At 44.8% G+C, this 19,944-nt stretch overlaps 6 non-coding genes across 6 annotated transcripts; 4 read left to right on the top strand and 2 right to left on the bottom strand.

The window, feature by feature from the left end:
* The first annotated feature begins 1,975 nt into the window (after positions 1-1,975).
* trnav-uac (transfer RNA valine (anticodon UAC)) lies at positions 1,976-2,048 on the top strand. The gene has a single exon. It is a non-coding gene; the product is annotated as a tRNA-Val (tRNA).
* Positions 2,049-8,496: 6,448 nt separating this feature from the next.
* trnan-guu (transfer RNA asparagine (anticodon GUU)) lies at positions 8,497-8,569 on the top strand. Its single transcript has one exon. It is a non-coding gene; the product is annotated as a tRNA-Asn (tRNA).
* A 2,547-nt stretch (positions 8,570-11,116) lies between these two features.
* trnal-cag (transfer RNA leucine (anticodon CAG)) lies at positions 11,117-11,199 on the bottom strand. Its single transcript has one exon. It is a non-coding gene; the product is annotated as a tRNA-Leu (tRNA).
* Positions 11,200-11,277: 78 nt separating this feature from the next.
* Positions 11,278-11,350, bottom strand: trnak-cuu (transfer RNA lysine (anticodon CUU)). The gene has a single exon. It is a non-coding gene; the product is annotated as a tRNA-Lys (tRNA).
* Positions 11,351-12,526: 1,176 nt separating this feature from the next.
* Positions 12,527-12,599, top strand: trnav-uac (transfer RNA valine (anticodon UAC)). The gene has a single exon. It is a non-coding gene; the product is annotated as a tRNA-Val (tRNA).
* Positions 12,600-13,898: 1,299 nt separating this feature from the next.
* Positions 13,899-13,970, top strand: trnae-cuc (transfer RNA glutamic acid (anticodon CUC)). Its single transcript has one exon. It is a non-coding gene; the product is annotated as a tRNA-Glu (tRNA).
* The last annotated feature ends 5,974 nt before the right edge of the window (positions 13,971-19,944 follow it).

Genomic DNA, 19,944 nt, shown 5'->3' with positions numbered 1-19,944 from the left:
CTCGAAGGGCTGAATGGCCTCCTCCTGATTCCATGTAACAGGCTTGAGGGGATGATCGGCCTCCAGTAACGATGTACCGGGCTTGAGGGGCTGAATGGCCTCCTCCTTTTCCTGTGTAACAGCCTTCAGAGGCTGAATGGCCTTCAGTTCCCATATAAGAGGCTTGAGGAGCTCAATGGCCTCCTTCTGTTCCTGTCGAACAGCCGTGAAGGACTTGCCGTCATTTTGTCCAAGATGGCCACCGTACTTACAGCCATTTTGTCCAAGATGGCCACCGTACTTACAGCCATTTTGTCCAAGATGTCCGGCGAACTTGCCACCATTTTGTCTAAAAATTAGAACCTGACCTTTCAGGAGCGTGATTGGAAAACATTTCTACACACAAAGGGTGGTGCAAGTTTGGAACTCTCTTCCACAAATGGCAATTGATACTAGCTCAATTGCTAAATTTAGACCTGAGATAGATAGCTTTTTGGCAATCAAAGGTATTAAGGGATATGGGCCAAAGGCGGGTATATGGAGTTAGATCACAGATCAGCCATGATCATATTAAATGGCGGAGCAGGAACGAGGGGCTGAATGGCCTACTCCTGTTCCTATGTTCCTATGATATTATTTACATAGAATTCCGACAGGAATTTGTTAAGGTTCCACACAAGAGACTGTTGGCAAAAATGAAAGTCCATGAAACTTGAGGCAATGCATTGACATGGGTAGAGAATTGGTTCGGAGATTGGAGACAGCGAGTAGGGATAATGGATACATCCTCCAATGGGCAGCATGGGATGAGTGGTGTCCCCCAGGGATCTGTAACGGGGTTCTCAGCTTGTCACCATATTTATCAATGACTTAGATGAAGGAACAGAGAGTCGTCTATCCAAGTTTGCTGATGAAACTAAATCAGGTGGTACAGTGAGTAGTGTGGAATGCGATTGGAAAGTTGCAAAGGGACATTGATCGATTAAGTGAGTGGGCAAAACAATGGCAGATGGAGATCAATGTGGGGTAATCCACTTTGGACCTATGGTCAGGGTATTTTCCAAATGGTAAGAAGCTAGGAACTGTGGAGAAGCAGAGAGAATTAACGGTTCATTTCCATAAATCAGTAAAATCTAACGGATGGGTCCAAAAATAATTGAAAAGGCTAACGGAGTGTGAGCCTTTATCTCAGGGGCTGGAATATAAAGAAGTGGAAGTTATGTTCCAGTTATATAAAGCTCTGGTTAGACTGCGTCTGGAGTAACTGCGTTCAGTTTTGGACACTGCACCTCAGGAAGGATAGATTGGCCTTGGAGGGGGTGCAGAGCAGATTCACCAGAATGTTACCGGGGCTGAAAAGGTTAAATTATGAGGACAGGCTGCATGGACTCGGCTCGTATTCCCCCGAGTATAGAAGATTGAGGGGCAGTCTGAGCGAGGTGTTTCACATCTTTAAATGATTCGATAGAATAGAGAGAGAGAATCAATTTCCTCTGGGGAATCAAGAACGAGGGGGACATAACCTTAAAATTAGAACCATGCCATTCAGGTTCGAAATCAGGAAGCACTTTTTTACACAATGGGCAGTAGAAGTCGGGAACTCTGTCCCCCAAAAGCCTGTGGATGCTGGGGCCAATTGAAGCTTTCAAGACTGAGATCGATAGATTTTTGTTGGGTCAGGGTATCGAGGGATAGGGAGCAAAGGCAGGAAAATGGATTTGAGGTTCAGATCATCTCTGATCTCATTGAAGGGCGGAACAGGTTCAAGGGGCTGAATGGCCTCCTCCTGTTCCCAATGGAAATGTTGAGAATATGCTTTGTTTAGGCTGTGACGTCAGGGTCATCCCCTGTCCAAACAAGGCAGGCCACATTTGGGAGTTTAATAACTTTGAAATGAACATTTTTCTTTTGTGACTTGTGCAACTTCGATCAATTGAATTGTTATGAATGAGAATCAATGCAGTCATTCGAACTTCTGGCTGATGATTGAACAGAGGTTTCTGTAGTGTAGTGGTTATCACGTTTGCTTTACACACGAAAGGTCCCTGGTTCAATCCCGGGTAGAAACATTATGTTGGGGCAAATTTATTTTCTCATTGTGAAATAGCCGATCCTGTTAAATTTAACACAAATTCGTGGTCTCACGAGCATTGAACATTTTAAACCGAGCCCTTAAAAATACAGTGTGTAAAATGAGAAGGGATAAAAAGTTCATCGCATAAAATAAATTATTAAAGTTTTCCAAATTCCCTCAGTGACCTTTCATTCTGCAAAATAACCTTATCGGTTAATTAATGGTGATTAAAACAATGATTGTCTTTTTTTTTCTCTTCCATGCGATTGATATAACAAGTGATCAAAAGTTGCTTCCCTGACCAGGAATCGCACCGAGGCTACGAAGGTAACAGCGCCAAATCCGAACCACGAGACCACCAGGGAACTCTGATGGTTGTATTATCAGATTTAACATGGAATTCCCTTTCTCTGTGATTCAACTTTTAATTCTTTTTAGCTCCTGATTGCGGATATTCCCGTGTTTCAATAGGAATAAAGTGCAATAGGCTCAGGAAAACCCGGGGAGGTGGCATCCCGCTCACCGAGCCTTTCCAGCAGCATTTATCTCACCAAGCACTGGAGTGAGTGAAACTGTCTCCTGGCGGGGGGTCTCAATGTGGAAAGGGTGGCGAATGAGGGAATCATTTGTCAGTGAGGATGGCCGAGCGGACTAAGGCGCTGCGTTCAGATCGCAATCTCATTTGGAGGCGTGGGTTCCAATCCCACTTCTGACATCTGCTATTTTATTTGCCGCTTGAGCTGCAGTTGATTTTTCGGCCCAGTTGATTTGCTCTTCCCGCAATCACCAACCCGGTCTCGATCCACGGCACGTTTTGACGCCCACCGGCTCGTCCCTGAACCGAGCTTTAAACGAAAGTATGCTGGAAGCACAAGGCGGTCATTCAACAACTGTGGAGAGAACAGACACTTGGGGAAATGTACCATAGGAACAGGAGTCGGCCATTCAGCCCCTCGAGCCCGCTCCTCCATTTGATGAGATCATGGCTGATCTGTGATCTAACTCCATATCCCTGCCTTTGGCCCATATCCCTTAATACCTTTGGTTGCCAAAAAGCTGTCTATCTCAGATTTAAAATTAACAATTAAGCTAGCATCAATTGCCCTTTGCGGAAGAGAGCTCTCAACTTCTACCATCCTTTGTGTGTAGAAGTGTTTTCTAATCTCACTCCTGAAAGGTCTGGCTCTAATTTTTGGACTGTGCCCCCGAGTCCTAGAATCCCCAACCAGAGGAAATAGTTTCTCTCTATCCAGAAAACGTCAATGACACAGTCAATGAAAGGTGCAGTTCACGAAGGCGGCTCACCAGCACCTTCTCAAGAGCAATTCGAGATGGGCAATAAATGCTGACCTTGCCATTAACACCCACATCCCATGAATGAAGACAAAAAAAGTCGCCTGCATGGCCGAGTAATTTCCTGCTGCTAAACGACGGGAAGAATGAAACCATCGGCTTCAGTCCTTTGAACGAACTGTATACACTTGCCGTCGAGCTCAATCCCCACTTGGTCCTCTGCCCCGAATATCCACTACATCAGAAAATGCTCCGTAACATAGAATCACAGCATGGAAACATCATAGAAGGAGGCCATTCGGCCCATCGTGCCCGTGCCAACTCTTTGAAAGAGCTATCCAATTAGACCCGCTCCCCTTCCCTTTTCCCATCGCCCTGCAACATTTTCCCCTTCAAGTATTTATCCAGTTCCCCTTTGAATGTTATTATTGAATCTTTTTCCACCACCCTTTCAGGCAGTGCATTCCAGATCATGTCAACTCGCTGCGTAAAAACATTCTCCTCATCTCACCTCTGTTGCCAATTACCTTAAATCTGTGTCCTCTGGTTACCATCCTTTCTGGCACTGGAAATAGTTTCTCCTGATTTATTCTATCAAAACCGTTCATGATTTTGAACACCTCTGTTCAATCTCCCCTTAACCGTCTCTGCTCTAAGGAGAACAACCCCAGCTTCTCCAGTCTCTCCACCTCACTGCAATCCCTCATCCCTGGCACCATTCTAGTAAATCACCTCTGCACCCTCTCCAAGGCCTTGACATCCTTCCTAAAGTGTGGTGGGCAGAATTGTGTGATGGCCAGCTGGGGCCTAACCAGTGATTTATAAAGGTTCAGCATAAGTTCCTTGCTTTTGTACTCTATGCCTCTATTAATAAAGTCAACGATTCCGAATACGTTTTCGTTTACAATCTCTTCAACTTGTCCTGCCACCTTCAAAGATTTGTGTACGTATACCCTCAGGTCTCTCTGTTCCTGCACCCCCTTTAAAATTGCACCATTTATTTTAAAGAGCTGGCCAACGCACGATGGGCCGAATGGACTCCTGCGATTCCATGATTCCATGTTTTTGATTACACCTCTATGAAGCGCTTTGGGACATCCCCCAGAAGTGGGAGTCAGCAGTTCACTTTCTCCCTTAACACTTCCATCTGACCTGGGCTGGACTAAATAGGTGTTTTCGTGGTGTAATGGTTATCATGTTGGCGTCACACGCGAAAAACTCCCGGTTTAATCCCGGGACAGAAACAATTTGCTGGAACTTGCTCCTCACAAACCTCCAGGCACGAGCTTTCTCTCGTGTAAATTGGGCTGCAATCCTTTCACATTCAACAACGGCTGCACCAGATTCCTCGTCTCATCACCACTGAACACTTTGAAGCAGACTCCAAAAATAAAGTGCGTAAAATGAGAAGGGATGAAAGTCAGAGAAGTTCGCGTCGTTTCGACATTTACTCGGCAAACTTGTTAGCATTTCGTTCAGTGTGAACCAGAAAGTTGTGGGTTTATTAATGGTAATTGAAAGAATCATCTAAGAGACTTGTATAATTTTGCGTGATTAAGTGAACTGTTTTGTAAAAACAAATGCGCTGACCGGGAATCAAACCCGGGCCATAGTGCTGAAAGCGCCGAATTCTAACCACTCGATAACCATAAACCCGACTTATACATTGTCAACAGATGGTTATAAATATATTGGGCTGCAGTCGTGTTAGATTGAAAATATATTTCTGATTTGTAAGATGTAAATGCATTTCATGACTGCTGCTTACAAATCTATTTAGATATATCTTTTAGTTATTCCTTTTTTGTGGGGTATATATTGTAAATGTATTTTCTGGAGATTTATTTCTCTATGTCTTACTTTTCATTACACACAAATACATAACACAGATACACAGAGATATAATGTTAACCACCAAGCAGTTACACCCAAATGTATTTATAACTGTCACAGGTGCAATCATATATATTTATAACAAGATATATCATATTGTAAAAATAATCAAAATAAATTTATAAATGGCACACATAACTTAAACACTCAATTTATAAAGAAGCATGACATCCATTTATACACATCCATAGTTTAAATTTTCACACCGTCCTGTTAGCAGTCCTGAACAAAGTCCAAACACCGAAAGTCTCAGCGTTTTTTCAGATGCTGCCCTTCCTGTTATGTATTTTGAGCAGTTCCTTTCCTGTGATGTGATGATTCTGGGTTCCGGGTGTGTGTCATTGGATTTGCTGCAGTCATGCTGCCGCGGACAGGTGAAGGCTGCTTCTGAGGCTGCCTGATACCCGGTGGGAGTGGGCGGGATTTGGAAATCTGAAATAAATGAAATGGTGCATGAGAAACTTTCATAAAGGTAAATAACCCGATCGCTAACATCAGACCTCGTAGCGCAACGTTAGCGCGTCTGAATCTAAATCAGAAAGCTGCGTATTTAAATCACGGCGGGGGTCGCATTTGGTTTTAGCGCTGGTAGAATTCTGAATAATTCCGGAATTCATATTGCATTCCCTTTTTCACAATAAACAGAACCCTGCTCTGAATTCTGCCTCACTAGTTCCCCAGTGTCAGGGAGAGAAGTGTCTGATTCACTCATTTATTTGTTGCACGAAACATACACAAACACACTTATGAATTCAAAATCAGCCTGCAGCTCCACACGCACAGAGATAAACGCAGTCAGATAGACAGGGAAAAACCGGGAAAAAGACAAACCGGTTTGTCACAGAATTGCCTGTACCTCCACGGTCGAATGTCAGGGCTTTTGTTGTTCGCTTTCGTTCCACACCCTGGAATTCAGGAGAATCTGGTACATGGTTTGTTGGATAAGGCACGGGCGCGATGGCCCGAATGGCCTGCTTCTGAGCTGTATCCTTCGAAGATTCTGAACTCAGCCCCTGGGAGGGGAGGCCGGTTCATGTGGAAAAAGATCCGGATGAGAATGATCTGATTCATAAAGGGGAGGGAAATTAGGGAGCTCCTTCGGAACATTAATTACTTGAAAATGAAGACATTTTCCAGAGTATCTTGTTTGGTTTTGATGAATGAAATGTTTGTAAAAAGGCATCCGTGGAGAAGGATTGTGAGCTTTTAGGACTAGAGGGGAAATGAGGTGATTTTTTTTTTTCACACAGAGGGTTGTTCCGATCTGGTAGCCACTCCCTGAAAGGGTGGTGGAAGCAGCTTTCATAGGAACTTTCAAAAGGCAATTGGACAGGTACTTGAAGAGAACTGATTTGCAAGGTTACGGGGAAAAGGCTGGGTTTTTTGGACTAAATTGGACAGCTCTTTCAAAGAGTAGGCACGGCAACACGGCCGAATGGCCTCCTTCTGTGCTGTAATAGTCTATGATTCTGGTCCATGATTTTAGTGTGGGACAGGAGAGATGTTGTTTAAAGAGAAGTAAAAATGTCCCAATCAGAGCAGAGAGAGGTGACTGGTCAGTTCCCCTCTGCCCAGTATAAGTCAGCAGCGGTTACCAGTTCGCTTTACACGCGAACGGCCCTGCTTTCGATCCTGGGCGGACAATTTAAGTTGCAATTGCTGTTTACAATCTATATTAATGACTGAGATGAGGGGACCGAGTGCAATGTATCTAAGTTTGCTGATGATACAAAGGTCGGTTGGAAAGTAAGCCGTGAGGAGGACGCAAAGGGAGGTGGACAGGTTAAGTGATTGGGTAAGAAGGTGGCAGTTGGAGGATAAAGTGGGAAAATGTGAAATTGTCCACTTTGGTAGGAAGAATAGAAAAGCAGAATATTTTTTTAAAAGGTGAGAGTCCAATAAATGTCGGTATTCAGAGGGAGTTTGGTGAACTTGTAAACAAATCACAGAAAGTTAACATGCAGGAACAGCAATCAATTAGGAAGAAAAATGGTATGTTGGCCTTTTAGCAAGGAGATTGGAGTATAAGAGTAAGGAAGTCTTGCTGCAATTAAATAGGGCTTTGGTGAGAACACACCTGGAGTACTTTGATGTCGTCTACATGGATTTTAGCAAGGCTTTTACAAGGTCCCAAATGACAGACTGGTCAAAAAAGCTGCGATTGCACTAGAGAGGGTACAGAGAAGATTTACGAGGAGGTTGCCATGGCTGGAGAATTTTGGCTGTGAGGAAAGATTGGATAGTCAGGGGTTGTTTTCTTTGGAACAGAGGAGGCTGAGTGGTGATTTAATTGAGGTGTACAAAATTATGAAGGGCCCAGACAGAGTGGAGGCGAAGGACCTATTTACCTTAGCAGGGAGGTTAATAACTTGGAGGCATAGATTTTAAATGATTGGTGGAAGGATTTATGGGGAGCTGAGGAGAATTTTTTTCACCCAGAGGGTGGTAGGGGTCTGGAACTCACTGCCTGACTGGGTGGTCGAGGCAGAATCCCTCGTGACATTTAAAAAAATACTTGGATATGCACTTGAAGTGGCGTAACCTACAAGGTTAAAGACCGAGTGCTGGAAAGTGGCATTCGGCTGGGTAGCTCATTTCCGGCCGGTGCGGACAGGATGGGCCGAATGGCTTGCTTTTGTGCCGTAAGTTTGCTGTGATTCGACAAAATTGGCAATTCTTTTTTGTAACAGCATATTCCCAACCCAGGCCGCCGTGATGAAAACACCGAAGCCGAACGACGAGGCCAGCAGGGAAGGCATGTAAGAGTGTTAAATATATCAGGGAGTGTTTGCATTCGGTACAATTAATATTTCAGCTCCCAGTTACTGCAGATCAGGGATCAAAACATGACATCAGCATCAGGACGCTCAGAATATATTCTTTTTATTCGTTCATGGGATGTGGGCGTCGCTGCCGAGGCCGGCATTTATTGCCCATCCCAAAAAGCCCTTGAGAAGGTGGTGGTGAGCCGGCTTTTTAAACCGCTGCAGTCTGTGTGGCGAAGGATCTCCCACAGTGCAACGAACGAACAGACAAAGCACCGGTGGGCGCGCCGGTTGCAGGAGAGCTGGTTGTCGGTGATATCGATGCTTTGAGCGAGACCAGACCGTTTCCATGTTTCCACAAACAATGTCCCATCCTTTATTTCTGGAAAAGTAACACTGATAGTGGTCAATTGCATTTCTGTGGCTGCAAAATGAAACTTTGGGTAGGTGACACGCTGCTTTAGTGTATCTTGCAAAAAAAATGTCCAGACGGTCTCTGTGGCGCAATCGTTAGCGCGTTCGGCTGTTAACCGAAAGGTTGGTGGTTCGAGCCCACCCAGGGACGAAAATTGCACCTTTTTCGTCCCACTTTCGGATTCATTGCCTCATTCTGATCGCCCTGAAGCCGGTGCCAAGTTTTGATTCCTGATCTGCAGCAACTGGGAGCACTTTAAATGACTCCGATCTCTTCATCTCATTTCAAGTTTTCTGATGTGTGATTTGGCTGCAAGAAAACACTCTGAGAACAATGTCATCTGAGCATGCCTGATTCGCCATAATTTACACTGCCATCGGATATCAGGCACATGCAAAAAAAAACAGTGAAATGTTTGTGTGGGCGCGATGCTCTGGGATTCCCTGCCTGACCATCGCCACCTGTCCTTCTCTGCAGCCTTCCGAAATACAGCGCAGTAAATGTATCCCTGTGAAATCAGCTCCTGGACAATAATACGGAAATTAGTTTGGCTGAGGGGTTATATCCCTAACACGAGGTTAGCAGTGTCAGGTTTCCGTAGTGTAGTGGTTATCACGTTCGCCGAACACGCGAAAAGTCCCCGGTTCGAAACCGGGCGAAAATATTTTGAAACCTTGTCCCCATTAAAAATGATTGAATACTGAACGAATCACATTGCTGATTGAATGTGAACAAAGTCCATATCTCCCAGCCCTGTTAATGCAGTCCGCTGAGAGCAGGCGATGAATGCCAGCGTGATTTTGTGGGTGAAGGCTGCTTGCAATGCTGTCTCATTACCGGTGGGATCTGGCGGAGATTTGATAAGCCTCATCCATTCAACCAATATATGCAACATCCAGGATCCTGTCTTCAGAGTGCGTGGCGCAAAGGTCTGACTTCGGATTAAAAGGCTGGTGAACTTGCTTCAGCTTTCTGAAATGTACTTGTCCATCCTTCAGAGGTCACGGGAAATATGTTTTTTGCCTTTCGAAAAAAGACGCGAAAGTTAGAGACATGTTTTGTTTTCAACACGGCTGGTGAAATGGCCGGACTATCATAAATTCGGAGTCGCCTTTGAAACATTTAAAGGCGACTACCTAAAAATCACTTCGTGCAAATTTAAAATCACGGTTCCTATTTATTTCGGTCTGAAAGAAATAACAATAAACATGTCAGTCAGTGCCTGCGGTGAGACGGTGATGAACTTGCTTGCTGCGCAGTTCACCGCTGGGCTAAATTTGACGCCGTTGAAAGGACGCGAACCCACTCAATGTGAAGGATGAGCTCATAACCAACAGGTCCCGTCAACGTCAAACACCTCCTTTCTTGTTCAATAGAGGGAGCAGAGGCGTGTACATCATCAGACGCCAGCAACTTTAAGAAATGGAACAGATAAAGGCACAGATGCAAGTTCCAAATCTTTTCAATGCAAAGTTATTTCACTTTTTTTAAGTGCCGTGAGGCTGAAAACGGGTCCCAGATGATTTGCGTTCACTCATGACTTGTTTTCCAGTGTTGGTCCGTCAGGTTTGCGATTCAATTTGGATTGGATATTGAAGATATTTCAGGATGATTGCACAACATACCATGTGTAAAGCAACCATCTTGATAACTTCAATCATCACACACTCTGCATCGACGCTGCAGAGACCCCAGCACCCCTTTCAATATTGTTTTTCTTAACTCACAGTTTTCAAAAGGGAATTGGATGAACGCTTGGATGGAAACATTTTCAGTGTTATGTGGAAACAGCAGGCGAGTGGGACGAACTGGACAGCTCTTTCAGAGAGCTGGCACTGGCACGATGGGCCGAATGGCGATATGTTATTCTATGATTCTATTAATAGATCAATTTCCGCCTTTCACTGAGCCTCCCTAAATGGAGTGCAGTAATCGTGTCCCTGTGAAATAAGCTCCTGAACAGTAATATGGAAATTAGCGTGGCTGACCGGTTTGAAATTCTGGTTAGGCTCCTAACAGGAAATTTCCTCTCTAAGATTGATTATTTTATCAATTATCTCCCCCCTTTGGATCTTACATGTCTTTACATATCTTTTTGATCTCTTCTTCTACTGTCACGCCCAAAATACCAGTCTCCCTGGTAAATACTGAAGCAAAGTGATTATTTAATATTTCTGCCATTTCGCTGTCATTGCCTGTGAGTTTGTCGTGTGTATCCCTTAGTGACCCTATTCCTATCCTAAACTTTTTTTGGCTGTTGATGTGTCTCGAATACTTTGCTTTTTTTGATATTCCTTTTTGCCTTTCTAATAGTTCTTTAGACTTCTTTCCCAGTCTTTTCACATTCCCCTCTCTCCTTTATTGTCTAGTTTGGGCCTTTTTCTTCAGTTTCAATTTTGCCCTTGTTTCTTTATTCATCTCTGGTGTGTCATTTCTGGCTGGTTTTTTCTTGCTTTTTAGTGGGATATATTTCTCCTGGACTCTATTGATCACTGTTTTAAATGTTTCCCACTGCTGTTCTATTTCTTTGTCCAGATCATTAATATGTCAAACATTTCACCGTTTGAAACTTCTCAAGTCACATTTCCATCACAAAGCCAGTTGCTTTTGTGGGAGGAGTAAATCAACTTGGTCGAAAAATCAGCTGCAGCCCAATCCACAAATAAAATATTTTCACGTCTTCGTAAAAATAAGCATTGTCAGAAGTGGGATTCGAACCCACGCCTCCAGAAGAGACTGCGACCTGAACGCAGCGCCTTTGACCGCTCGGCCATCCTGACTACAAATTTAACATTTCATTCTGCATCAATTCTGCACCGTTGGCCAGTGAACGCAACATAAAAGTTTAAAATGATACTCGCCCATCGTGGGGCTCGAAACCACGACCCTGAGATTAAGAGTCTCATGCTCTACCGACTGAGCTAGGCGGGTTTTCGTGCTTTTCACCACCTTATCTGTTATTGCAGCAAGCATGAGAAAGACTCCATTTCAGATTATTGGAATCAATTCTGAGGGACAGGATGAACTGTCACTTCGAAAGGCACGGACTAATCAAGGACAGTCAGCATGGATTTGTTAAGGGGAAGTTGTGTCTGACGAACCTGATTGAATTTTTCGAGGAGGTGATAAGAAGGATGGATGAGGGTAGCGCAATTGATGTCGTCTACATGGATTTTAGCAAGGCTTTTGAAAAGTTCCCACATGGCAGATTGGTCAAAAAAGGAAAGGACCATGGGATCCAAGGGAATGTGGCTTATTGGATCCAAAATTAGCTCAGTGGCAGGAAGGAAAGTGTCATGGTCGACGGGTGTTTTTGTGGCTGGAAGGCTGTTTCCAGTGGGGTGCCGCAGGGCTCGGTACTTGGTCCTTTGCTTTTTGTGCTCCACATTAACGATTTGGACCGAAACTTAGGGGACATGATTAAGAAATGTGCGGGTGACACAAAAATAGGCCGTGTGGTTGATAGCGAGGAGGAAAGCTGTGGACTGTGGGGGTTCAGGCAATTTTCTGATAACAAAGCACTCAATCCATCTCTGAACGCATTTTGAACGAATACGTGTGTTTGACACGGCACAGGCACGATGGGCCGAATGGTCTCATCTTGTGGACTAACATAATACGATGATACTAAGTGTTATCAATCGGAAAAGCAACACATTGCAAATAAGAGCAGAGAGAGGAAACTCGTCTAACAGCATAACAGCACGGTGAGATATTGTATTTGAGAAGGATGAGGAGGGATAGTTTATCATGGTGGTTGTCACATGGAGTATCATTTGTGACTTTGATAAGGACCATTTCATGCTGCGACTGGGGCGGAAACCTAATTGGAGATATTCAGCCCGGGCGCGGCCCCATCGTGCGCGGTGAGACGGAGGTGGGGGTGGGGGAAGTGTCAGAGCTGGGGCTCACCGGTGGAAGCAGCAGAAAAGTTTAAAACGGTACTCGCCCAACGTGGGGCTCAAAGCCACTACCCTGAGAGTTTTTAAAGAAAAGGGGGAGCAGCCACTGTCCGAATCTCTTGCTGGACTTGAAAGAACACATTCCAAGTACGAGCAGAGAGAGGACACCATTCAGTTGCCCATTGCGTTAAGCAGCATGCCATCGGTTTCTGTAGTATAGTGGTTATCACATTTGCTTTACACGCGAAAGGTCCCCGGTTCGATCCCGGGCAGAAACATTATGTTGGAACTTGGTCTCCATGAACATCCAGGTTAATTTTCTTCTCCTGCCAAAAAGGGAGACAGTGGCTGCTCCCTTGTTCTTTGTAAGCTGCATCCTTTACTTCATTGAGCAGATAACTTTGAGTGATAGAAAACTGATCCTCAGTGACGCTCATTTTAAATTTTATTCCCTTTTACTCCAAAAGGGTTTTTTTGCCTTGGAAGCAGCGCAGCCCTGAATTACCAGAATGTTAGCAGGGATCGAAGGGTTAAATTATGAGGAGCGGTTACATACTTGTATTCCCTGGAATATAGAAGGCTTTTTAGGATTTTGAAAGGGAGATAGACAAACCCTTTCCGCTGGGGAGGGAGTCTAAGACAATATCACAATATGACAAGAGCTGTTTTACGAGTGAAAACAGCCCAACGCATTACTGTGAGTGTCAGAGACGAGTCTCGAGGTGCCGCGCCCTGTACAGTGAATGTCAAAACTTTTAAAAGTTGCAGAAAATGTTCGTGATTCAGATACACAAATCTTTAATGGGAATGAGATTTTGTCAGAGGTTGCAGCCTTCACTACTTCTCTTGCCCTTTGCGAGACACCTGTTCCGGTTTAAATTCACAAACTGGGTGAGTTGGTGATCAGGGTACAGCAGACTCAGCGGTCCCGGGTGAGAGAGAGAGAAATCAGCCCGGGCGCGGCCACAATGTGCGCGGTGACACTGCACGGGAGGTCGGGGGGAGTCAGAGCTTGGGTTCACCCCTGAAAGCAACATAAAAAGGTTAAATCAGAATACGCCCAACATGAGGCTGAAGCCCACGCCCCTGAGATTTGGAGTCGCACACTCTATCGACTTCGCTAACCGGGACTGAAAAACTCAGCCGCTCTTGTCTATCATTGCAGTAAACTCGCCTCTGGGTATGCATGTGCAGCAATCCCAACATGACGACCATATCATTGGCTGTGTTTATCTGTGTGTGTGTGTCCACCTTCAGGTTGATTTTGAACGAATACGAGCGTTTGTCTTCCGTTTGTAACATTAAATAAAAGAGGGCATCAGACACTTCCCTCCCTGACACTGGGGAACCAGTGAGACAGACCTGTTATTGTGAAAACGCAAATGAAACATTAATTGCGGAATTATATGGACTCTTATCAGTGCCAGAAGTAGATTTACAATATATACACCTCAATAAATAAATAAATAATACAGATTCATGTAAATACATTTGCAACTAACAGAGTCACTGAACCATAAATATTATTTGAACCTAATACAAGCACTCCCAGATATATTTAGAAACTTTTCATGCCTTCCCTGGTGGTCCAGTGGTTAGGATTCGGGGCTCTCACCACCGCGGCCTGGGTTCGATTCCCGGTCAGGGAATTTGCTGTTACAAAAAAACACTTGCCACTTTTGCAGAATCATCCCAAATTGACGGCACACAAGGAGTCCATTCGGCCCATCGCGTGCGCGTCGGCCGAAAATGAACCAACCAGCCGAATCCCACTTTCCAGCAATCGGTCCGTCGCCTTGCAGGTTGCACCACTTCAGGTGCAAATTCAAGTATTTTTTAAATGTAACGAGGGATTCTGCCTCTCCCACCCTTTCAGGCAGTGAGTTCCAGACCCCTACCACCGTCTGGGTGAAAACATTTCTCCTCAGCTCCCCTCTAATCCTTCCACCAATCACTTCAAATCTATGCCCCCTGGTTATTGACCTCCCTGCTTTGGTAAATAGGTCCTTCCCATCCACTCTATCTATGCCCTTCATAATTTTGTACACCTCAATTAAATCACTCCTCAGATTCCTCTGTTCCAAAGAAAACAACCCCAGCCTCTCCAATCTTTCCTCACAGCCAAAAATCTCCAGCCCTGGCAACCTCCTCGTAAATCTCCTCTGTACCCTCTCTAGTGCAATCACATCTTTTTTGACCTGTCTGCCAATTGGGACCTTGTCAAAAGCCTTGCTAAAATCCAAGTAGACTACATGAAAGTACTCCAGGTGTGTTCTCACCAAAGCCCTATTTAATTGCAGCAAGACTTCCTTACTCTTATACTCCAACCTCCTTGCAAAAAGGCCAACATACCATTTTTCTTCCTAATTGCTTACTGTACCTGCATGTTAACTTTCTGTGATTTGTTTACAAGTACACCCAACTATGAATAACAACATTTATTGGACTCTCACCTTTTAAAAAATATTCTGCTTTTCTATTCTTCCGACCAAAGTGGACAATTTCACATTTTCCCACCTGATACTCCAACTGCCACCTTCTTACCCAATCACTTAACCTGTCCAACTCCCTTTGCGTCCTCCTCACGGCTTACTTTCCCACCTACCTTTTTATCATCAGCAACCTTGGATACATTACACTCGGTCCCCCATCTAAGTCATTAATATAGAATGTGAACAGCAATTGCAACATAAATTGTCCGCCCAGGATCGAAAGCAGGGCTGTTCGCTTGCAATGCGAACTGATAACCACTTCACCACAAAAAACCGCTGGTGATTTACACTGGACAGAGGGGAACTGACCAGTCACCTCTCTCTGCTCGGATTTGGACACTTTTACTTCTCTTTAAACAACATCTCTCCTGTCCCACACTAAAATCATGCAAGAGAATCATACAATTTTACAGCACAGAAGGAGGCCATTCGGCCGTGTTGCCTTGCCTACTCTTTGAAAGAGCTGTCCAATTTCGTCCAAAAAACCCAGCCTTTTCCCGTAATCTTGCAAATCAGTCCTCTTCAAGTACCTGTCCAATTGCCTTTTGAAAGTTCCTTTGAAAGCTGCTTCCACCACCCTTTCAGCGAATGGCTACCAGATCGGAACAACCCTCTGTGTGAAAAAAAACTCCTCATTTCCCCTCTAGTCCTAAAAGCTCTCAATCCTTCTTCACGGATGCCTTTTTACAAACATTTCATTCATCAAAACCACACAAGTTACACAGGAAAAAGTCTTCATTTTCAAGTAATTAACGTTCCGAAGGAGCTCCTTAATTTCCCTCCCCTAACCTTATGAATCAGATCATTCTCGTCCGGATCCTTTTCCACATGAACCGGCCTCCCCGCCTCAGGAAGTAGCCATTCTGATTCTGTGACTGTGGCCAGCTTTGTCCTGTCAGTTGGTTTGACAGGGACCTCACACCGCACCCTCCTCCCGTGTTTTCTTCCACATCCGCAGATTGGGGCCGGGCCTGGACTGATTTTTTTCTCTCTCACCCGGGGCCGCTGAGTCTCCAACTCAGATCACAAACCAGCTCTCCTACACCCGATCACCAACTCACCCAGTTTGTAAATTGAAACCGGAGCAAGTGCCTCGTCAGAGGGCAAGAGATGTAGGGGAGGCAGCAACCTCTGACAAAATCTCAGGCTCATCAGAGAGGTTTGTGTATCTGAACCCCGAATAACCTTCTGCTCCTTTTGAAGTTTTGACCATTGCACACTGACGCGGCACTGACAGAATCGTCTCTTGCACTGACAGTCAAGCAAGTGTCAAAGTTTAAAATAGAATTCGCCCAACGTGGGGCTCGAACCCACGAGCTGTGAAATTAAGAGTCTCCTATTCTACCGATCGAGTTAGCAGGGCATGCTGAAACTTCTCCATTTGGTCCATTATTGCAGCGAGGCGGCTGCTGGCTCCGCCCCAGGGGCTGAATTTTGAATCAGGAAGGATGCAGCTCAGAAGCAGGCCATTCGGGCCATCGCGCCCGTGCCTTGCCGACAAGCCATGTACCAGATTCTCCTGAATTCCAAGTGTGGAACGAAAGCGAACAACAAAAGCCCTTACATTCGACCGTGGAGGTACAGGCAATTCTCTGAGAAACCGGTTTGTCTATTTCCCGGTGTTTGTCTGTCTCTCTGGCTGTGATTATCTCTGTGCGTGTGGAGCTGCAGGCTGATTTTGAATTAATTAATTTGTTTGTGTATGTTTCTTGCAATAAATAAATGAGGGAATCAGACGCTTCTCTCCCTGACACTGGGGAAGTAGTGAAGCAGAATTCAGAGCAGGGTTCTGTTTATTGTGAAAAAGGCAATGCAATATGAATTCCGGAATTATTCAAACTCCTACCAGCGCTGAGAACAAGTGTGACCCCGACGTGATTTGAACACGCAGCCTTCTGATCGGGAGTCAGAGGCGCTACTGTTTCCTGAGCCTATTGTACTTTATTCCTATTGAATGACGGGAATATCCTCAATCAGCTAAAACGAATTAAAAGATGAATCACAGAGAAAGGGAAATCCATGTGATACCTGATAAACTAACTAGCCACCATACCTTGTGGTCTCGTGGTTCGGATTCATCGCTTTCATCACTATGCCCAGGCTCGAATCCCAGTCAAAACGCAACTTTTGAAAACTTGTTACATTAATTGCATGAACTTACTCAAACTCTGTGGGGAAAAAAAAATCATTGTTTTAATCACCATTAATTAACCGATAACGTTATTTTGCAGAATGAAAGGCGACTAAGGGAAGTTGGAAAACTTTAATAATTTCTTTTATGCGATGAACTTTTTATCCCTTCTCATTTTACACACTGTATTTTTAAGGGCTCGGTTTAAAATGTTCAGTGCTCGTGAGACCACGAATTTGTGTTAAATTTAACAGGATCGGCTATTTCACAGAGAAAAAATAAATTTGCCCCAACATAATGTCCCCGCACTGGATCGAACCAGGAAATTTTCACATTATGAAGCAAATGTGATAACCGCTACACTACTAATTTGATTATTAACCAGAAGTTCGAATAACTGCATTGATTCTCTTTCATAACTATTCAATTGATCGAAGTTGCACAAGTCACAAAAGAAAAATGTTCATTTCAAAGTTATTAATCTCCAAAATTTGGCCTGCCTTGTTTGGACAGGGGTTGACCCAGACGTCACAGCCTCAACAAAACATATTCTCAACATTTCCACTGGGAACAGGAGGAGGCCATTCAGCCCCTTGAACCTGTTCCGCCCTTCAGTTAGATCATGGATGATGTGTACCTCAAATCCATTTCCCGCCTTTGCTCCCGATCCCTCGATACCCTGACCCAACAAAAATCGATCGATCTCAGTCTTGAAAGCTTCAATTGACCCCCAGCATCCACAGCCTTTTGGGGGACAGAGTTCCAGACTTCTACTGCCCTTTGTGTAAAAAAGTGCTTCCTGATTTTGAATCTGAATGGCATGGTTCTAATTTTAAGGTTATGTCCTCCTCGTTCTTGATTCCCCAGAGGAAATTGATTCTCTCTCTCTATTCTATCGAATCATTTAAACATGTTAAACACATCGCTCAGACCGCCCCTCAATCTTCTATACTCGAGGGGATACGAGCCCAGTCTATGCAGCCTGTCCTTATAATTTGACCTTTTTAGCCCCGGTAACATTCTGGTGAATCTGCTCTGCGCCCCCTCCAAGGCCAATCTATCCTTCCTGAGGTGCAGTGTCCAAAACTGAACGCAGTTACTCCAGACGCATTCTAACCAGAGCTTTATATAACTGGAACATAACTTCCACTTCTTTATATTCCAGCCCCTGAGATAAAGGCTCACACTCCGTTAGCCTTTTAAATTATTTTTGGACCCATCCGTTAGCTTTTACTGATTTATGGAAATGAACCGTTAATTCTCTCTGCTTCTCCACAGTTCCGAGCTTCTTACCATTTGGAAAATACCCTGACCATCGGTCCAAAGTGGATTACCCCACATTGAACTCCATCTGCATTAGTTTTGCCCACTCACTTAATCTATCAATGTCCCTTTGCAACTTTCCAGTCGCATCCACACTACTTACTGTACCACCTAACTTAGTGTCATCAGCAAACTTGGATATACGACTCTCTGTTCTTTCATCTAAGTCATTGATAAATATGGTGAAAAGCTGAGACCCCAGTTACAGATCCCTGGCGGATACCACTAGTCCCTTCCTGCCAATTGGAATATGTACCCATTATCCCCACTCTCTGAATACTATCTCCTAACCAATTCTCTACCCATGTCAATACATTGCCTCAAGTTCCATGCGCTTTCATTTTTGCCAACAGTCTCTTGTGTGGAACCTTATCAAATGCCTGTCGTAATTCCATACAAATAATATCATAGGAACATAGGAACAGGAGTAGGCCGTTCAGCCCCTCGTTCCTGCTCCGCCATTTGATATGATCATGGCTGATCTGTGATCCAACTCCATATACCCGCATTTGGCCCATATCCCTTAATACCTTTGATTGCCAAAAAGCTATCTATCTCAGATCTAAATTTAGCAATTGAGCCAGTATCAATTGCCGTTTGCAGAAGAGAGTTCCAAACTTCTACCACGCTTTGTGTGTAGAAATGTTTTCTAATCTCGCTCCTGAAAGGTCCGGATCTAATTTTTAGATAAAATGGTGGCAAGTTCGCAGGACATCTTGGACAAAATGGCTGTAAGTCCTTCACGGCTGTTCGACAGGAACAGAAGGAGGCCATTGAGCTCCTCAAGCCTCTTATATGGGAACTGAAGGACATTGAGCCTCTGAAGGCTGTTACACAGGAAAATGAGGAGGCCATTCAGCCCCTCAAACCCGTTACATCGTTACTGGAGGCCGATCATCCCCTCAAGCCTGTTACATAGAATCAGGAGGAGGCCATTCAGCCCTTCGAGCCTGTTATATAGGAACTTGAGGCCAATCAACCCCTCAATCCTGTCAAATAGCAAAAGGAGGAGGTCAATCAGCCCCTCGAGCCTGTTATCTGGGAACTGAAGGCCATTCAGCCCTTCGAGCCTGTTATACAGGAACTAGACACCAATCAATACTTCAAGCCTGTCGGATAGCAACAGGAGGAGGTCATTCAGCTCCTCGAGCTCCTTACACCAGATCTGGTGGCCAATCAGACCTTCAAGCCTGTTACATCGGAACAGGAGGAGGCCACTCAGCCCCTCGAGCGTGTTATACGAGAACTGAAGGCCATTCAGCCCCTCGAGCGCATTACACCGGAACTAGAGGCCAGACAGACACGCAAGCCTGTTACATCGGAACAGGAGTAGGCCATTCAGCCCTTCGAGCCTGTTATACTCGAACTTGACGCCATTCAACCCTTCAAGCCTGTCAGATAGCAACAGGAGGAGGCCATTGAGCCCCCGAGCCCGTTACACCAAACCTGGAGGCCAATCAGCCCCTCAAGCCTGTTACATAGGAACAGCAGCAGGCCATTCAGCCCCTCGAGCGTGTTATACTGGAACTGAAGGCCATTCAGCACCTCGAGCCTGTTACACTGGAATAGGACTCGGCCATTAAGCCCCTCGAGCTTGTTGTACTGGAACAGGAGGAGGCCATTCAGCCCTTCGATACTGTTATACAGGATCTGGACGCCATTCAGCCCCTCGCATAT

This window comes from Heptranchias perlo, unplaced genomic scaffold (genome assembly GCF_035084215.1).
Source record: "Heptranchias perlo isolate sHepPer1 unplaced genomic scaffold, sHepPer1.hap1 HAP1_SCAFFOLD_63, whole genome shotgun sequence".
Taxonomy (NCBI): domain Eukaryota; kingdom Metazoa; phylum Chordata; class Chondrichthyes; order Hexanchiformes; family Hexanchidae; genus Heptranchias; species Heptranchias perlo.
The sequence above is the reverse complement of the archived record's forward strand: the minus strand, read 5'-3'. Positions and strand labels throughout refer to the sequence as shown.